Source organism: Bombus vosnesenskii, unplaced genomic scaffold, assembly GCF_011952255.1.
Source record: "Bombus vosnesenskii isolate JDL3184/JDL3185 unplaced genomic scaffold, Bvos_JDL3184-5_v1.1 scf7180000013285, whole genome shotgun sequence".
Classification (NCBI taxonomy): domain Eukaryota; kingdom Metazoa; phylum Arthropoda; class Insecta; order Hymenoptera; family Apidae; genus Bombus; species Bombus vosnesenskii.
This window is the reverse complement of record NW_022882938.1, coordinates 1864656-1880388: the sequence shown is the minus strand read 5'-3', so window position 1 is coordinate 1880388 and position 15733 is coordinate 1864656. Positions and strand designations below refer to the sequence as shown.

Here is a 15733-nt window from a genome sequence, read left to right as displayed (position 1 = left end):
CAGTAGTACACCTACTGGCTGACTGACGATGTTCGTTCTCTGCTTCAAGATATTATATCGACCGACTAACTTTAAATGCGAGAACTCGTAACTCCACATAGACATCTAGTGGAGACTAGGAGAACTACTTACTTAACACAAATATCAATATCTTTAAAATTTCACATTTATTAGTTACAAACATTTATTAGTTACAAACCACATACCAGAGATAAACATCCACTAACAATTAAATAATCTTATTTTTCAATAGTTCATAAATAAAAATATTTCACATTTTTTTTTCCACATTTTTATTAGTACATACATAGTAGTTTTCTAAATCTTCGGTGTTTATCAATATCTTTTTCAAAGCTTAATTATTTATAAGTTATGACGAATTATTCATTTTGTTAAACCTATATACTATAATTTCTTGAATACAATGATCGTAATACATTAATGATATGATCGTTTATCATAGTATCTTTTAAATATTCTGATAGATATCATATAGTATAAAATCTTTGCACATAGCCGAAAAGAAAATTTTTCATAACAATTTCTTTTCTTTTCTTTTCTTTTCTGTAAAATATACTTACATAATACAATAATGAAACGTTCACATCTGCACACATTTTCATCTAAGAATTATTTAAAACTATATGATACATTTGCAATAAGTTAAAATAAATATTATAGGATACATAACAAAAAAAGCATTATGATTAGTTAATTTATTCATGAATAAAAAAATAACAAAATATATCCGCCCCCGGGTGGGCTCGAACCACCAACCTTTCGGTTAACAGCCGAACGCGCTAGCCGATTGCGCCACGGAGGCCGTTGGAGTTCTGGACTACGATGTAGTAGGATAAGCCGTAAGCATCTTTTAATTCTAACTTTTAATCGATATTTATATAAAAATCATATAATTTATTTATACAATAGTATCTTTATTCAATGAAATTCTGATCACGTAGTAATATCACATTCTACGTTTTACGTTTTATAACTTACCTTGTAAACGTTTCATTAATGTTCTCCAATATATTTTAACTGAATCATCAAAACGGCTTTTGTGTTTTGTTTCATATACTTATACAATTTTCTACAGATAAGAATTTAATGCAAGTAAAGGTTTTAAATGAAAAAAAAGGAGAAATATCGGAGAAATATGGACAACGTTGCAGGAATTATGATATAAACTTAAAGTTCCCTTTTGGAATTATCTGTATCCTTGTCTCCCTTTTGTTGTATCTAATGACCAACCGTCATTGTTAGAGGAAAATTATTAGCATAAAATGGCCAATTATGTGCTTTACATATTTTTATCTTTCCTATATTACTTATTCCTCTCGAAATGAAATAAGCGGAAACGTCTTCTAATGCGAGAGGATGCACAAAAGACGGCCGGAAGGAAATTGTTGGCCGGAATTATCGAATATTACGCGATAAAAATATGCATCACCGCGAGTGCTTTTCTGCGTGGGACAGGGACATTTAATCAGAAAATCCATCAAGAGATTGCTTCTGGGCAATTTCTTTTCTCTCCTGTAGCGAACCAACATCCTCATCTCTCTCTGTAATTCGCTCTTCTTTACCTTTGCTAAATTTTTAAGTAAAGACATTCAAAATATACTAAATATAGCTTCTCTATTCGATTATTATAATTATCCTTAAATTTCTTATAATCTGTAAATTTTTATTTTAAGCGTATTTACGCGTATAAAAAGTAGGGCATATTTATACGTAAATTATCCGTTTATCCAATCTGATAGGTAATATTGTCGGAATATGCGGAAGACTAAATGGAAGTATTTGATAGGTCACGTTAATAGAGACATACGTACATTAATAAATGCACAGATTTGATTATACGGTGAAATCAATTGGTATGTGCATAAATTCCACGGTTAGTTCAATAACCTTAATAAATTCACTAATAACACATTTACCAATCAGGAAGTGGTTATATTAGGAGCAGAGAATTACAGTTCGGTACCGGTCGACTGTGCACACTTTAACCCACGCTTTTACTAGAGATATTAACATATCCACGATGTTAATAAGAAATATAAAACGATCGTAAAACGTGGAACTGAAAGCCGTTGTGAACAGAGAACATTCATATCTACAGAATGATATTTACTCTGTAAACCTCGTACATAATAATACCTCTATTTTGTTTTCCTTCTTCTTTTTAGGAACAATTTCTCCCCTTTTTCAAGTTTTTTTCAATTTTCTTAATATAAAATCCTGACAGTAATAGTTGCTGTATAAATGGACACATAACTAATACAATAAAGTAGAATAATATGTTGATAAACATGTAAAACAAAATTTAGAACACAGACGTGTTAAGACGATTTTCAAAAGCATTGTAAAATTTTAAGAATTCTTTTGCTCTCTTATCCTTGTAACAAAAAATTCGGGAAATTTTTAAACGATATCTTTTCACATTTTCTCCTTATACACTTGGTGCGTGAAATATTTTGTAATATTGAGATTGTTACACAACCGTGAGATATTGTTTAATAAGGGTAGCAGGTTGGTCACGAGGTAAGCGCGAGGGCTGCGAAGTTATCGTTCGAAAAGTGGAACTGTCGGCGAAAAAAAATTTAGTGCAGCTGTTGTACGGCCCCTGATAACATTACGTTTCGTGGCCCGTATTCTGTCGAGCACGCGATCTCTACCCAATCGGGGCCTCCTTATCTCGACGTCAGCACGACCTTATCGTTAACTCCGAGTATTCGACTGAAAAAAATGCACACCGGCATCGCGTACCTTTTTCCTCTTCTATTCCTCTCTATAAATCCTCTCGAAGGAGCCCTCTTTGCAGATGCTTATCGTTATTTCTGTCCCTTATCCATGGAACTTATGATATTCCGATATTTCGATATATAATAAGATATTTTTTTTTACTTTTCTTTATTCTTTAACTTCGAACTTTTATGTGCTCACGGCAAGAAAATATCAGAACTGATTGCGATTGTTTATTTCAACATGTAACATGTAATTATTGTAAATATATTTGGTGTAATAGTATTTGGTATAATAATTTAGTTTGCTATAGAGAGCTAATTGTTGTTGCATTGTAGTGATATTAGCTATAACAATTTTTTATTAAAGGACAGATTTTTAGGGAAAAAGAAAATGGAAAAATTAATATTCTTATAATATTTTATAATTTTATTCTTAAGGAGTGAAAATATTCGACAGTTTGTACAAAGAATCTTTTATGAGGACCAACGATTCTACTTCTACTTTTAAAAATGTTATACATGCTATGTTATGAATATTTTCTATAAAATGAACAATTTTCTTTTATCTAAAATTTTTCTTACGAAACCTTTATCTCGTAAAGTAAAAATACAGTCGAAATTTGCTTCTCCTTTGAGTCGTACCTATCTCCTAAAAAAAAAAAAAAACTGGGATTCATTGGATCGTTGAATAAAAATGGCAGTAGTTAAGGAGTTCATGTAAATTGGCGCTGGAAAAAATTCAGAGAAAAGGTATAGGTATTTAAAACAAAAAGGAGAGAAAGAGAGACGAATCCTGTTTCGTCTAACAAGAAAAACGGGAAAAATAACGAGTGTTTATAAAAGGAAGTTTTATGGTTCGTCACATCGATGGTGCGCCGCGATTGATCGATTGTCCATCATTGAGAGTCTGGAAAAACGAGCTTTTCGGTGTCGACGCTCAAATAATAGCCCGCGGCGTTCGATATGCAAAATTGTCCTGCAATCGACGACCCATGAAATCAAAAAAAGAAAGATAAAAAAAAGTAAACGAGATCCGAAAACAAAGTCGGAAACCAATAGCGTACATACGCCAAACGGAAGTTACTAACTGCCATAATTATTCCATGTGTCTCGATTTGATATTCTTCATCTGCGCTTTTTTCGTCTACTTGTACATTTTATTTTTGCTCTTGTTTCTACTTTGTTCTCTTTTTTTTCGTTTCCTTCTTCCCATTTTTGGAAAGAAGTTAACACTTTGGTTTATGTATACATTTTATGGCTATACTTGTTAAATCTAATTATTAGTTGACATATTTATGGTTTTTCGAGTTTCGATCGTATTTATTAGTACACTTCTTTCCAATGTCTCGTGAACATACAAGTTCACTTTATCAAAGCAGACCCGAAAAAACGATCAAAAGCTAAAATACCACAAACGTGTCTAATCATCGTAAAAGTTTAAAATCTAAAAGTAACTACCTATTAGCCTTTGAAATATGTCTTCATATAAATCTTCGATTTTATGAACTGAAACGTAATTCAAAATTAGGGTGGAGAGTTGATTCGGCCATATATATGTATAGTTGGTCACAAGTGTATCTCGATATTATAAAGCAAAAGTTTAATGCAGATCGATGAGTTTGCTAGGCGTTACCGGTTTCGCCCTTTTTCCTACCTTCCCTTTTTTCCTTTTTTTTTTTGTGTGTGTGTTCTCTTTTTTAGTTTTTGCTTTTTCAACGAGCTTAGGTGAAGTAACTTCTTTTTTGTTGGAAACAAATTTAGGCGAAACAATTGAATACAAAGCTGCTGCATTCCATTTTCCGCTTCGACACGACTCGTCGTTTCTCGTTCCGGGCAGTTTTTTTTTTTTTGCCACTCCTCTGTACTTTCTCTCCGTCGATATCTATCGGAGAGATATTGAAAGGATGGATTTTCATTATCGCGCCCCCTTTAACCCCCTCGCCTCATCGATTCTCGATTTCAATCGTTGAAATAGATTCCCCTTCTCGCGATTTCGATATTAAGTTCAGCTTTTTTTCCGAATTTTGTACCTGGCCGGAGTCTTTTCTTTTCGTTATTCCTGAAGCAAAGCAGAACAACAAAGTGACGTATTACAGTTTGTTGAAATTTCTCACCGATTATACGAAAAAATATTAATTTGAATTTTAATCAATTATGTCACGATGTCTACCTGTCAAATATACATATGGTATGTCGGATATATACATATACGATATATTCTTATACATAAATGATTTCATTTTATCCGTATTTTTTAGCAAGATAATTAATTAAAAATTTCGAAGACTGTTAATTCTATGTATATTCTCCGCTTCTCAATTTTTCCAGTAACCCGAATTTTTTAGTTTCCTGTCAAGATCAACGATATTATTAGAAATCAAGTTTAGTACCACAATTTCCTGATAAAACTATCACGCTGATGTTTTGCACGCGAAACAGATACATTTTACCAAGAAATATCTCCGTTTACCGGTAGATTTTCCCTGGTTAATATACGGGTTACGTCGAATTCCTGCCGGAGATCTCGTAATTTCCGTAACCCGGGCTATTTATTTCCTGATGACCATCAAGTATATCTCCGTTTACTTAGCGAACTACTATCTTGCTACATTTACCGTGGTATTCGATTCGTTTACTCGATACGAGAATCCTGATCAGGCCATTTGTACCTGAGCTCTGTTAGATTCACGATAACATCTTTCTGAAATTATATAATTACTTAAATAATTGCTACGTTATCGGAATCGATAATCGATAATCGGAAATTCGCTCTATCTCGAATAAATATAATTTTCTAAACGATTTCTGTATCAATCAGTTTATCGAAAAATAAAAAAATTGTATTAAAAATAGAAGAAGATCGATTCGCTTTTTGTTACTGTTTAATACCTAAATTAATCTTTCATATGAAATTGTTATCTTTAATGCAGAACAATCTCTGAAGATGAAACAACGATTACTTTAATAATTCAACATTTTTATATTCAACCCCATTGAAGATATTTGAATAAACTTTAGCTATGCAATAAAAGTATACGTAAGGGAAAAGTAAATGAAAAATTCTATCACGTTTCACAAAGAATTCTCAACTTAATTCTTTATGCTTTTCGTCGACGTATTTCCATTCATCAGCAGACACCATTTTCCCTTCGTTACTCTATCTTGTCGCGTTATTTACGAACACCACAATTTGTTTACCGGCTTTCTGTATTTTCATCAACGTCTACATCGTGCGATTAATATCCGACGTACTCGTGACAACGAATTGCAAACGAGCTCCCTGTTTTCTCTCTCTTTCCATCAACCTTAAAGAACTTAAGATACTTAAAGCAAATCGTGATCTACGAGGAGCTGGTAACAGGGCTTGGCACATCGAGGGAGCGGCTGACTTGGCTCGAATCACCTCGTTTTTCGAGGCGAGCCGCTAATTAAGAAATACTCCCCTTAATGTCTACTCTAGCAACACGGAGACGTACTTCAGCCAACCACCCCCCGTGTTTCATCCTTGTCCACCACGCCTGTTTCTAATCTCATCGTTATTTCAATGGGAATTGCGGATCGCTTTGTATGGAAAGACCAATTTCCAAGGTTTACTCTTTAGTACGATACATCGGAGAATCTGGTCAACAGGTGGTGTGGTTAAAAGGTTGATGGTACAGAGTAAAATTAATGGGTACGATTCTTTTAGCAGATTTTGGGTAAAGTTATAAATATAAAATACTGGGGATACTATGTACGTTGTTGTTTCAGCGGAGTTGGAAGCGAGGTGACAAATAATGTTATCACTACTTTTTAATATATAGCGACGTTTGATTGTAATCTTTGCTTATATATTTCCTATATGTCTCAAAATCATAATCGTACAATCGTTAAAGGTAATATATATACAGGGTGGTTGGTAACTGGTGGTACAAGCGGAAAGGGGGTGATTCTACGCGAAAACGAAGTCGAAAATATAGAATAAAAATTTTTCGTTTGAGGCTTTGTTTTCGAGAAAATCGATTTTGAATTTTCACTCGGTACGCGTGCACTTTATCACGTCTCGTTATAACGGATCTCACTGTAGATCGTTGTCTCGATGGAAAAATTTAAAAAAAGAAATTCTTTTTTTTTTAATTTTTATTCTATATTTTCGACTTCTTTTTTCGCGTAGAATCACCACCTTCCCGCTTGTACCACTAGTCACCAACCACCCTGTGTATTTGTATGTGTAAAAAATTTTATACGGGGTGTCCCTATATCGTTCCGCGTAATTTCGCCAGAAAATAAAAAGAAGATGAAAAATTCTGATGCGGATTCGAAACAACAACGTATTGGTTGTCATTCGATAGAGCATAAAAACAGATTGGCGATATTTATTTGATAGGATGTTTTAAAACATGTTTTTTCCTTAGGTTGCCAAATAAAGACAAGGATATCCATCCGGTGTGAATGAATACCCTGTCTTGGACCAAATCTATATATACGTATGTCTAACATATGTTTTAATGCGTCGCAGAATTGTAGTTATTAGTTCATGTGCGCCATGGGATGAAAAAGCTTAAAAATCGCCGCTCTACGTAAATGTAAATGAAAATTGCTATATCCACCGTTTCCCCTTCCACCGTTCCAGCTACCTGCATTAGCCTATTCGGTCGGACGGGGAATCCCCACCAAATTTCGACCGAACTAGATCCACTATCGAGTCCTCGCAATGTCAAACCGAAGTCAGTTAATCCGCGCCCCTCAAACCGAAACCGTCGCGTTGATCGTTCCTAACGACGAATTTAGAACTTGTCCCTGAAAGCAAACATCGCCTGGAGGCCATTTGACAAGAATTTATTTCGTCTAGCCGCTATCAGCGCGCCTCTCCTGCCGGTGCAACAGGTGATTACACGCGTTCGGCAAATATCGTCCAATTAAACGTCCCTGGCATCGCCGTTTGCCCGGCACTCGTCACTTTCTCTCGTCGATGCCTGCCGATTCTCCAAACCATTCGGCAAATTTCCTGGCTACGTCACGAACGTTGTCCACGGGGCAATTCGCGCTCGTCGATCAACCGACGAACGAACGAACCGCGTCAATTGAGAACTAATCCTACCTTTATACCGCTGGCACTGTGCTACCAACGCTCGAATTCGATGTACAATGTAACACGTGTTTGGAGGGCGAGCCGTGGGATCACGTGTCGGGAGTCGAGTGAATTATTGTCTCTGTTGTGAAATTTGTGGACAGTTGTGGCAGTTGGTGGTGTGTTGCTCCGAGTCGATAGAGATGGTGTAGAGCGATGAAAGTTTGGCCGAACATTTGTAGAACTGTTCGTAAGTGTCCTCCAGAGTGGACGAAGTTGATGGGAATTAGGTGAGTTTACACACATATATAGTAATATTACGCGGTACTTATTTAACACAATCAGAAACTTGTCACCACGTTTTTATATAACGCGATTGCAAAATTATCTATGTACGTGATGTATAAAATTATCCATTTACGTTATTCATCTTCCGATATAGAATCGAAACTTAGGAAACGTATTCCGGAAAATTTCTTGTTGCTAACAATGCTTGATGCATGCGCTTGTCAAATGTGCAAACATCTAACAGAATGTATAATCCCTTTACTCTTATACTTGATCTACCTATACTTAATCCATCGCACGTGCAAATTTACGTGAAACTGAATTAACATTTAGTAGGGCAATTATATAACCATATTCCCAATTTAATAACGCAATTTTAAAAACTTGTTTCTTCGTGTCTAAAGGTATAGTTCCTTCTCGAACTTCGCGTCTATTTTCACCCCTTTACTACGAACAATTGCCAATTGTAAAAAATACTTGTGAAATATTTCTTTAGTATACTATAAACGTATCACAGTATAACTTCGCCCAATGTATTTTTCTTTTTTTTTTTTATCAAGTCAATGTAACAGACATATTCTCTTTTACTATCTACTCAAATAAATTTCCTGCAACTTCCTTTGGAAATTCCCATCAAAATTTACATCTTTCTCAACATTCGCATGAAAATGTAGTGAAACACGAAATCCGAAATTTTTCCACCCTCTGTACGTCAGTCAAACTGTCTGTTCTCTTTCGTCCTTTATCCCCTGACCACCCGTTTCGATGAAAGCCGGGCACGCGGAATATTTTAACATACACAATTGACTGGGCGCTCGCTTATTGGATCGAGGCATAGATGCACGTGTGTGCATGTTCAGAATGGCCTTCGAATTCCAGGGCGGAATCATGGTTGTGGGGACAGGGCGAGGAATAGGTTAGCGGGGAGGACCTTCGAACCTATTGGGATTTTCAATTGAACGGACACGGAACGTCGTGGAATTCGTGTGCGCCTCGAAAGTCGAGGAATGAAGTAATCCTCGCTGAATGAATGACCTTTTCCGCGGCGGCGCGACTTTACGGTACTCGTTGCACGGTTCATCGCGATTATGCGAATCGTAGGCATTCCTGGATTATTCTCGAGCACGCGTGGATTCATTATTGTGTTCTTTCTTTTTCTTTTCTCGTTTTGCTGCTTCAGGGAAGATAGACGAGTGTCGATTACACTTCTTCGTGGTACTATATGTACATAGCGAGTTTTAGAATTGGTTTCTAGTTTGAAAATTGAATTCGGAGGGATAGTTGGTTTTGATAATTGATATTTGCCTTGGGAAATTAACGTTCCTTTACTCTTATCGCGTTTTATGATCAATAGAAGCCAACGTTTAATTAACAAGGGATGTTACACTGCTAATTAGGTTATACAAATCAAAAACATAATGGGTGGACATTTCTGACGATATAAGAGAGTTCCTGTAATAAAATATCTTTACGTTGAACGTTCATAATTGGAATTTTTGCTTGTTAAGAAGATCGTTTAATTCAAGAAATATAGAGTTTTCAAATTACCACATTTTGTAACCAAATATTATCCAAAGATCGTTCAACGTGTTGGCTGTCATAGTGGGCTCATGTTACTAGATCGTTTAGAATGATTGCAGTAAGATAAATTTTATGGGCTAAAAAATGATCAACAGTGTGAATGATTCAGATGACATGATCAGAAAAAATTGGCAAACACAATGTGATAGTTTGCAAAAATTAAACGTTACGACGAATATGGTATATTTCAATTTGTTGCGACTGCCAGGGCAAAGTATATACATATCATAAATTCACGTGGAAGTAAACATGTTGCTTTTATAACAAATTATACAAAGTTTTATAAATAGTTGTCAAAACACATTCTTCGAACTTTCTCCGTGTGTACCGTAAAAGCATACATTTTAGCCCCTTGTACCTCGAATCTGGAAAACTGCCCCATAAAATAAGACAAGCCAATTCTCCCGTTACATCGATTTTACTTTATTTAGCAGTATGATCCCTCCAAGACCTAAGGAACGACGACTGTTCCTTACAAATTCTTATCTGCCACGCCTTACTCTTTCTCTTTTCTTCCCCTCTGTTATTCTCTCGCGAGGATAGGGATGAAAGAGCGTCAAAAGTCGGCCCCTAGAAACCGGGAAGACAGCAAGTTTCGCTGGTATTGCAGTCGTTACACGGTTGAAAGTTTAAGCTTCCCGTCCTCTTGTCAGCTGAACGTGACGCGCTCGCACGACGACGAACTTCGTCGCCTTATCGTCCCGCTATAAATATTTGATATGAAATCCTTATCCCCGGTAAAAGATGAAAATCCATTTGCCGTGACGAAGAAATAATGCAAAATCCAGGGAAATATGGGCGTGCGCCCTTTCGCGGCGGGACGGGGGCCTTCTGTGAACTTCGGATATTGCAGGTCTCGAAACGCAGCGACTTGGCGAACGACAGGTTGCTCGTTAACCTTTCACCTTTATTTCCGCGTCTCGAGACACTGGAATCGGTAAAGGTTGCTTCTTAATACAGTTCATCCCGTTTGCGTCGAGCTTACACACCAAGACGAACTTTTTAACGACGCTATTTTATTCCGATGGCACTCGGATATAAAGGAATAGACATTACGCCAAGAAATTTCGAAGATTGAAAAAATCTATGCAAACGTGATAATCATACAGCGGTTGTTTATGTATTTTCATATATTTAGAAACATAGGCGAAGAGGAATTTGCTTCACCTGTTAAATATTACAAGTACTGTACCTTGAATAGTTTAGATACTTTTGCATATTATATTCGCATCCTGTGCATTTCTGCATCTATGAATGTATAAACATCAATAAAGTGATAATATAGGTACAGTGGTGAGGATATAAATAGGGAAAAATTATTGCGTTAGATTCGTCTTAATTTAACTCGTATTCCTTACCACGAATAAAAATTTAGAAGTCGTCCTATATTTATGGTGCTTCAAAATATGTAAGAAACTTGCTTTTAAATTCTTTACTATAGAGCAAGCATTTCCTTATTTATACGCTCGTTATCGCATGCAATAAATGCAATATAATACAAGAGGAAAATTAATATTTTTAGGACATTTGGAAGCTCTTTGATTAACCCTTGATATTTTTATTGCAAAACATGTGAAATCTCGCGTCTTATTAGGAAAAACTGGCGAAATATATATCTATCTTCGAAATATCGCGTAAATGACACGAAACGAGATATTTTGTGCACAGATAAGAAAGGGTTCGCGAACGTCTGTTAATATCGATTGAATATCGATAAAATATCGATTAAAATAAGAAATTTGTTCTTGGCCTTTAGTCTTTTGTTCAGAGATTCGTTTTATTCCTCGTCTGACTTCGTCGTATTAGATTCGGGACAAAGACCCGTTCAATGATCGCCAGAGGGTAGTTTGACTCGACTTCTAGTTCAACCGGCGTAGAGAACTTCTTTCACAGGGTAGTTTCGGAGGGAATGAGGAATTTGGATCTGGTCGATCGAGGAGTTAACACTCGTTACGTGCCACGGAATTTCGTTTGAACCTTTGGAAACTTGACCCTTCGTTTGAAATTGCTCTTTCTTTTCTTCATTTCTGCTGCCTTTAATCCTATCTCTTATATGAACGTGACAACGATGATCACGGCAGCGTCTGAAGCTTTTCGAACCCTAAGCATACAAATCAAAGTCGCTGCTCTTTTTATAGGAACAATGATTTGTCTCAGACTTAAGGAATATAAAATGTAAATAAAAAATCGTTACTAAATTATTTTAAGGAATTGAACATTTTTATTTTCTAATTTTCTCATTTCTGAACTTATCAATAATATCCTCGTAACAAAGTGTTTTTAGAATATTCATTTCTATGTACAGTCATGCCAGTGTATTATGTTGCAAAAAAGTAGCGCGTAAATAATCTTTTGCCAATTTCAGTACCGAGAAATGTGGATATAATTTTGTTTTCTATTATAAAATTCAACTTTTCAGAAGCAATGAATACATTCTCAGTCTTACTTAATATATCAAACTGTTCAATTTCCACTTCTAACTCACCAGCATTTTATTTTACAACTTTAATGGTGTAATATAAATTGGTATATATAATAGTGTAATATAATATACATAATAGAAGTAATATGAACTTCTGTAATATAAGTTTTACAATATATAAATGCTTCCTCGTTATAATCGTATACAGGTACGTAAATTTAACACACAAACTCCTTCCAACTGTACATTGTTCTCATTGTTATTATCGAAAAATATTTTATTTGTAATTTGTCATTGTTTTCTGTATTTCATTGGAATAACATTTTCAGTTTCATCTTCAAACTCCTTGCAGTTTTAAGCATAGTTTTAATAAAATTGCTTATGCCATCGTATAATGATACCACTGTAGATATCGAAGCTGCGGATGATTACAACGATTTGCTAACAGCATTTATTCTATCGAAAATTGTTCCCCAAATACATGTTAATGAAACAAATACGAATTCATCGAGTAATCGCTTCTACTCGAACAATTGGCCTTTCAATTTCGTTTACGGATAATTTGTTTAATGCTGTTTGAATGTTAACACAATTCTCTTTTGTGGCATTTACTGCATCAACTCTTGCAGATCACCTTGTATTCGATAAAGGATTTGCAATAAGTACCGCTATTGGTATACACGACTTAATTAAATTTAGAATTCAGTGAATTTATTTATTTCATACGCTAATGAGAAATATCTCTGTTCGAGCCTATCTTTCTTGGCTAACGATAGACGCGATCCCGACGATGATATTAAGCAAATTCGTACTTTTCAAAATATAATTAAGAAAATACTAGGTAGAAAATTATCTTACTTTCAGCTGTTATATAGAAAGCGTTAATACTTTGAATATTTTTTCCGTGTTACGTGCATTCCGTGCTATTTTGCATTTCCAAATTTCCTACAAATGTTTAGAAACCCGTAGTCAAATAATAAATAGTATTCTTTTGTTTGTAAGAAACTTAATCCGAAATTTGTATTAATGGCATTGTATAAAAAATCTCGTTCAAGAAATGTCATTAACAACGCCTACTCTCACAATCAGTAAATATCTGTGGCATAAAACACTTTGCAATAAAAGGTTCTTCCGAAAGAATCTCTCGAATCTTCTAAAACTGGCAAAAGTTCCGTGGAAGAATGTATTTCTGCAAGGGTGTAAAGAATGTAAACGAAATAAAGGAAAGAAAAGAGAAGCGTATTCTTGTACGTGTCGTCGGGTTTAGCATCGTTGAGAGTGCATCGCGATACGGTGACAAAGGCACGGCAGATTTTCTGCTCGCGAGCGAGTCACAACTTTCGAGCACCCTAACGCCTCTCTTATTGTTATAAACGAGAAAAGTGCTCGGCCGGGACGGCGAAAAACTCGTTTTTCTTCTCGTGCATGCCTCGTAGCATGTTCCACAAGCCCAACTTCCTCTCACCTCGACTCTTCGACGATGTTCCTCGGTTTTCCGTCTCCTCTACTAGTAAAAATTTCTCCCGTGTGGTTATCATCTTCTTATCTTCTTTCCAAATTCTGCTAGATTCGCACTTCCTTCGTAATATTTCGATATGTATGTATTCAGGACACGAATTAGTCGTTCTACTATATCGTAAAATGAAAATTAATCCTTCGGGCAATTTTTCTAATATGATCCATCAGCAATTTCAACGTGCTTGTATAGCCAAATTTCGTTAAACCGAAAGTTTCACATTGCAAGCTAATTATCGTGGGTGTATGAAATTATTTATGATATATTTTTCGAATAAAAATTTGCACGTTGTGTGCAGGATATGAAAGGATAAATCTTGCCAATAAATATTATAATTACCGTAAATATTACCATATTCATCGATAATACCGAGTATTTCATTCTATTCGATACCCTGCGTCATTGAGAAAATATGAACATCGAATTAAATCTTAGTTCAAAGAAACCATAAATGATATTACCCTGTATGACACTGAAAAACGTAAGGCCGCGTGTTTTACAAGGTGCATTTTTCATCCTTTCATTTGAAATACCTTTTATCTTCTTTCTTTCCTTCTTTAACCCCTCAGCGACGTCCTTTGTACTTCGTATGGATCTCCGTTTCTTCATTTACCGCCGCGCCGCCCTCGTCTCCGTACATTCTATGGATTTCAGTTTCTTCGTATGTAGCCGACTGTCCTTTGAATCTATTTAGCTGGAAGAGAAACAGGAAGCAAGTGGTATACGCACGAAGTTGTTGAAAAGGCTGTTGTACTCACAGTCGTTTTAAATTCTTCCACAATTTATGAATAAATAACGCGATATAGAGAAAAGACGCGGTTTGGATAAAATATAAAACGTTGACAAAACCGAAGGACAAACGCTGTCTGAGAAGGGTCGCTGCGAATGATGGATAGTTCACGAGACACAAAGAAGATGAGTTGTCCGCTCCAAGTATAAGGAAGGAAAGATTTCGCGTACTGTTGTCAAGAATCTGGTAGTTTCTATTTATCAGATTGTCCGAAAAGTTTCTTTCGTTTTATGAAAAAATAATAGACGCACGTTTTTTGTTTTATATTATTTCGTCGAATTACGTATCCATTTTGTTCCGTTTAGATAAACACCGCGCCATTTCACAGACTTGGTTTCACGTTTGTATGAAGGTGCACTGTTGTAAAAAGCACGTTTGCGAAAGAAAGACACTTCTCGGACAACTTAATAGATTTATCTTTCGAATGGTATTGTATTAAACAAAATTATTGAAATCAAGTCTTTCAGATCGTGTAAATCTATGTCTGCATAGACGATATAGAAAGATGATCCTTCATCGACTAACTAATCCAAATATTTATGTATTTGTTCACGGGCTGAAGTTCTTTAATACGTAATACTTCATAGAAAAATAAAGACAACGAGCATCGGGTTACAATAGATCGTCGATAAAAGTACACATCCTTCTGTTCAATACTTTAAGTATTTAATACCTTAATGTACCGTGAATCGTGCTATGTAATCTTATAAATAATTGTATCTTAAAATATACGATTATTCGTAGTATCGTAGTTATGACAAAAGTCCTAAAATATGACAAACATCGCACAAGAGAGTTACAATTTTTAAACGATGCAACAAAGAGAGCCAACAATTATATCTTCCAATGTGTTCGGGTAGCCGTAACAAAAATATTGAAACAGATCCAGAAAGAAACCGGACAAATTTAATAACCAAGAACAAATTCGATAATCAAGCGATCAACTCGATCGCTACGACTAGAAACGAATCGGATTCGGTTGAAATTTTCACCGAACGTCGATTCGCTCCGGTCAGAAACTCGAACCTGAAACTTTATGGACGACACGGACCTAGCCCAAACCGAGGTGATCGAAACAAGCCGGGAAATTCGATCGATGGAAAACTCGGTTTTCGAATCGCGAATCGGACGTCATGGGGAGGAGCGTAGTGGATGGGATAGCGTCGATGTACAATTAGTCGCGCGAAGTTTAACTTGCAAATATGGAGACGGGAGAAACGTCGGCATCGGGTCAGATCGATTCGTTTCCGAGCGTCCAATTAATTCCCGCTCACGGAAATTCCACGAGCATGACGCGTCGTCAAATTCAATTTCGCTGGGGCCTGACGCTGCTCGCCCGACG

General features: G+C 35.8%; 1 protein-coding gene and 1 non-coding gene across 6 annotated transcripts in view; one reads left to right on the top strand and one right to left on the bottom strand.

The window, feature by feature from the left end:
* LOC117232121 (acetylcholine receptor subunit alpha-like) overlaps window positions 1-15733 on the top strand; it is a 102062-nt gene that overhangs the window by 44700 nt on the left and 41629 nt on the right. The window contains exon 3 of one of the 5 annotated variants that reach the window (XM_033491288.1): window positions 7139-7210. The exons of 3 other annotated variants lie outside the window; for them this stretch is intronic. The gene's annotated coding sequence lies outside the window, so the exon portion shown is untranslated. Of the gene's footprint in view, window positions 1-7138; window positions 7211-7501; window positions 8085-15733 lie in introns of those variants that run through there. One more of the 5 variants, XM_033491292.1, reaches the window with a different exon arrangement.
* Window positions 750-823, bottom strand: Trnan-guu. Its single transcript has one exon. It is a non-coding gene; the product is annotated as a tRNA-Asn (tRNA).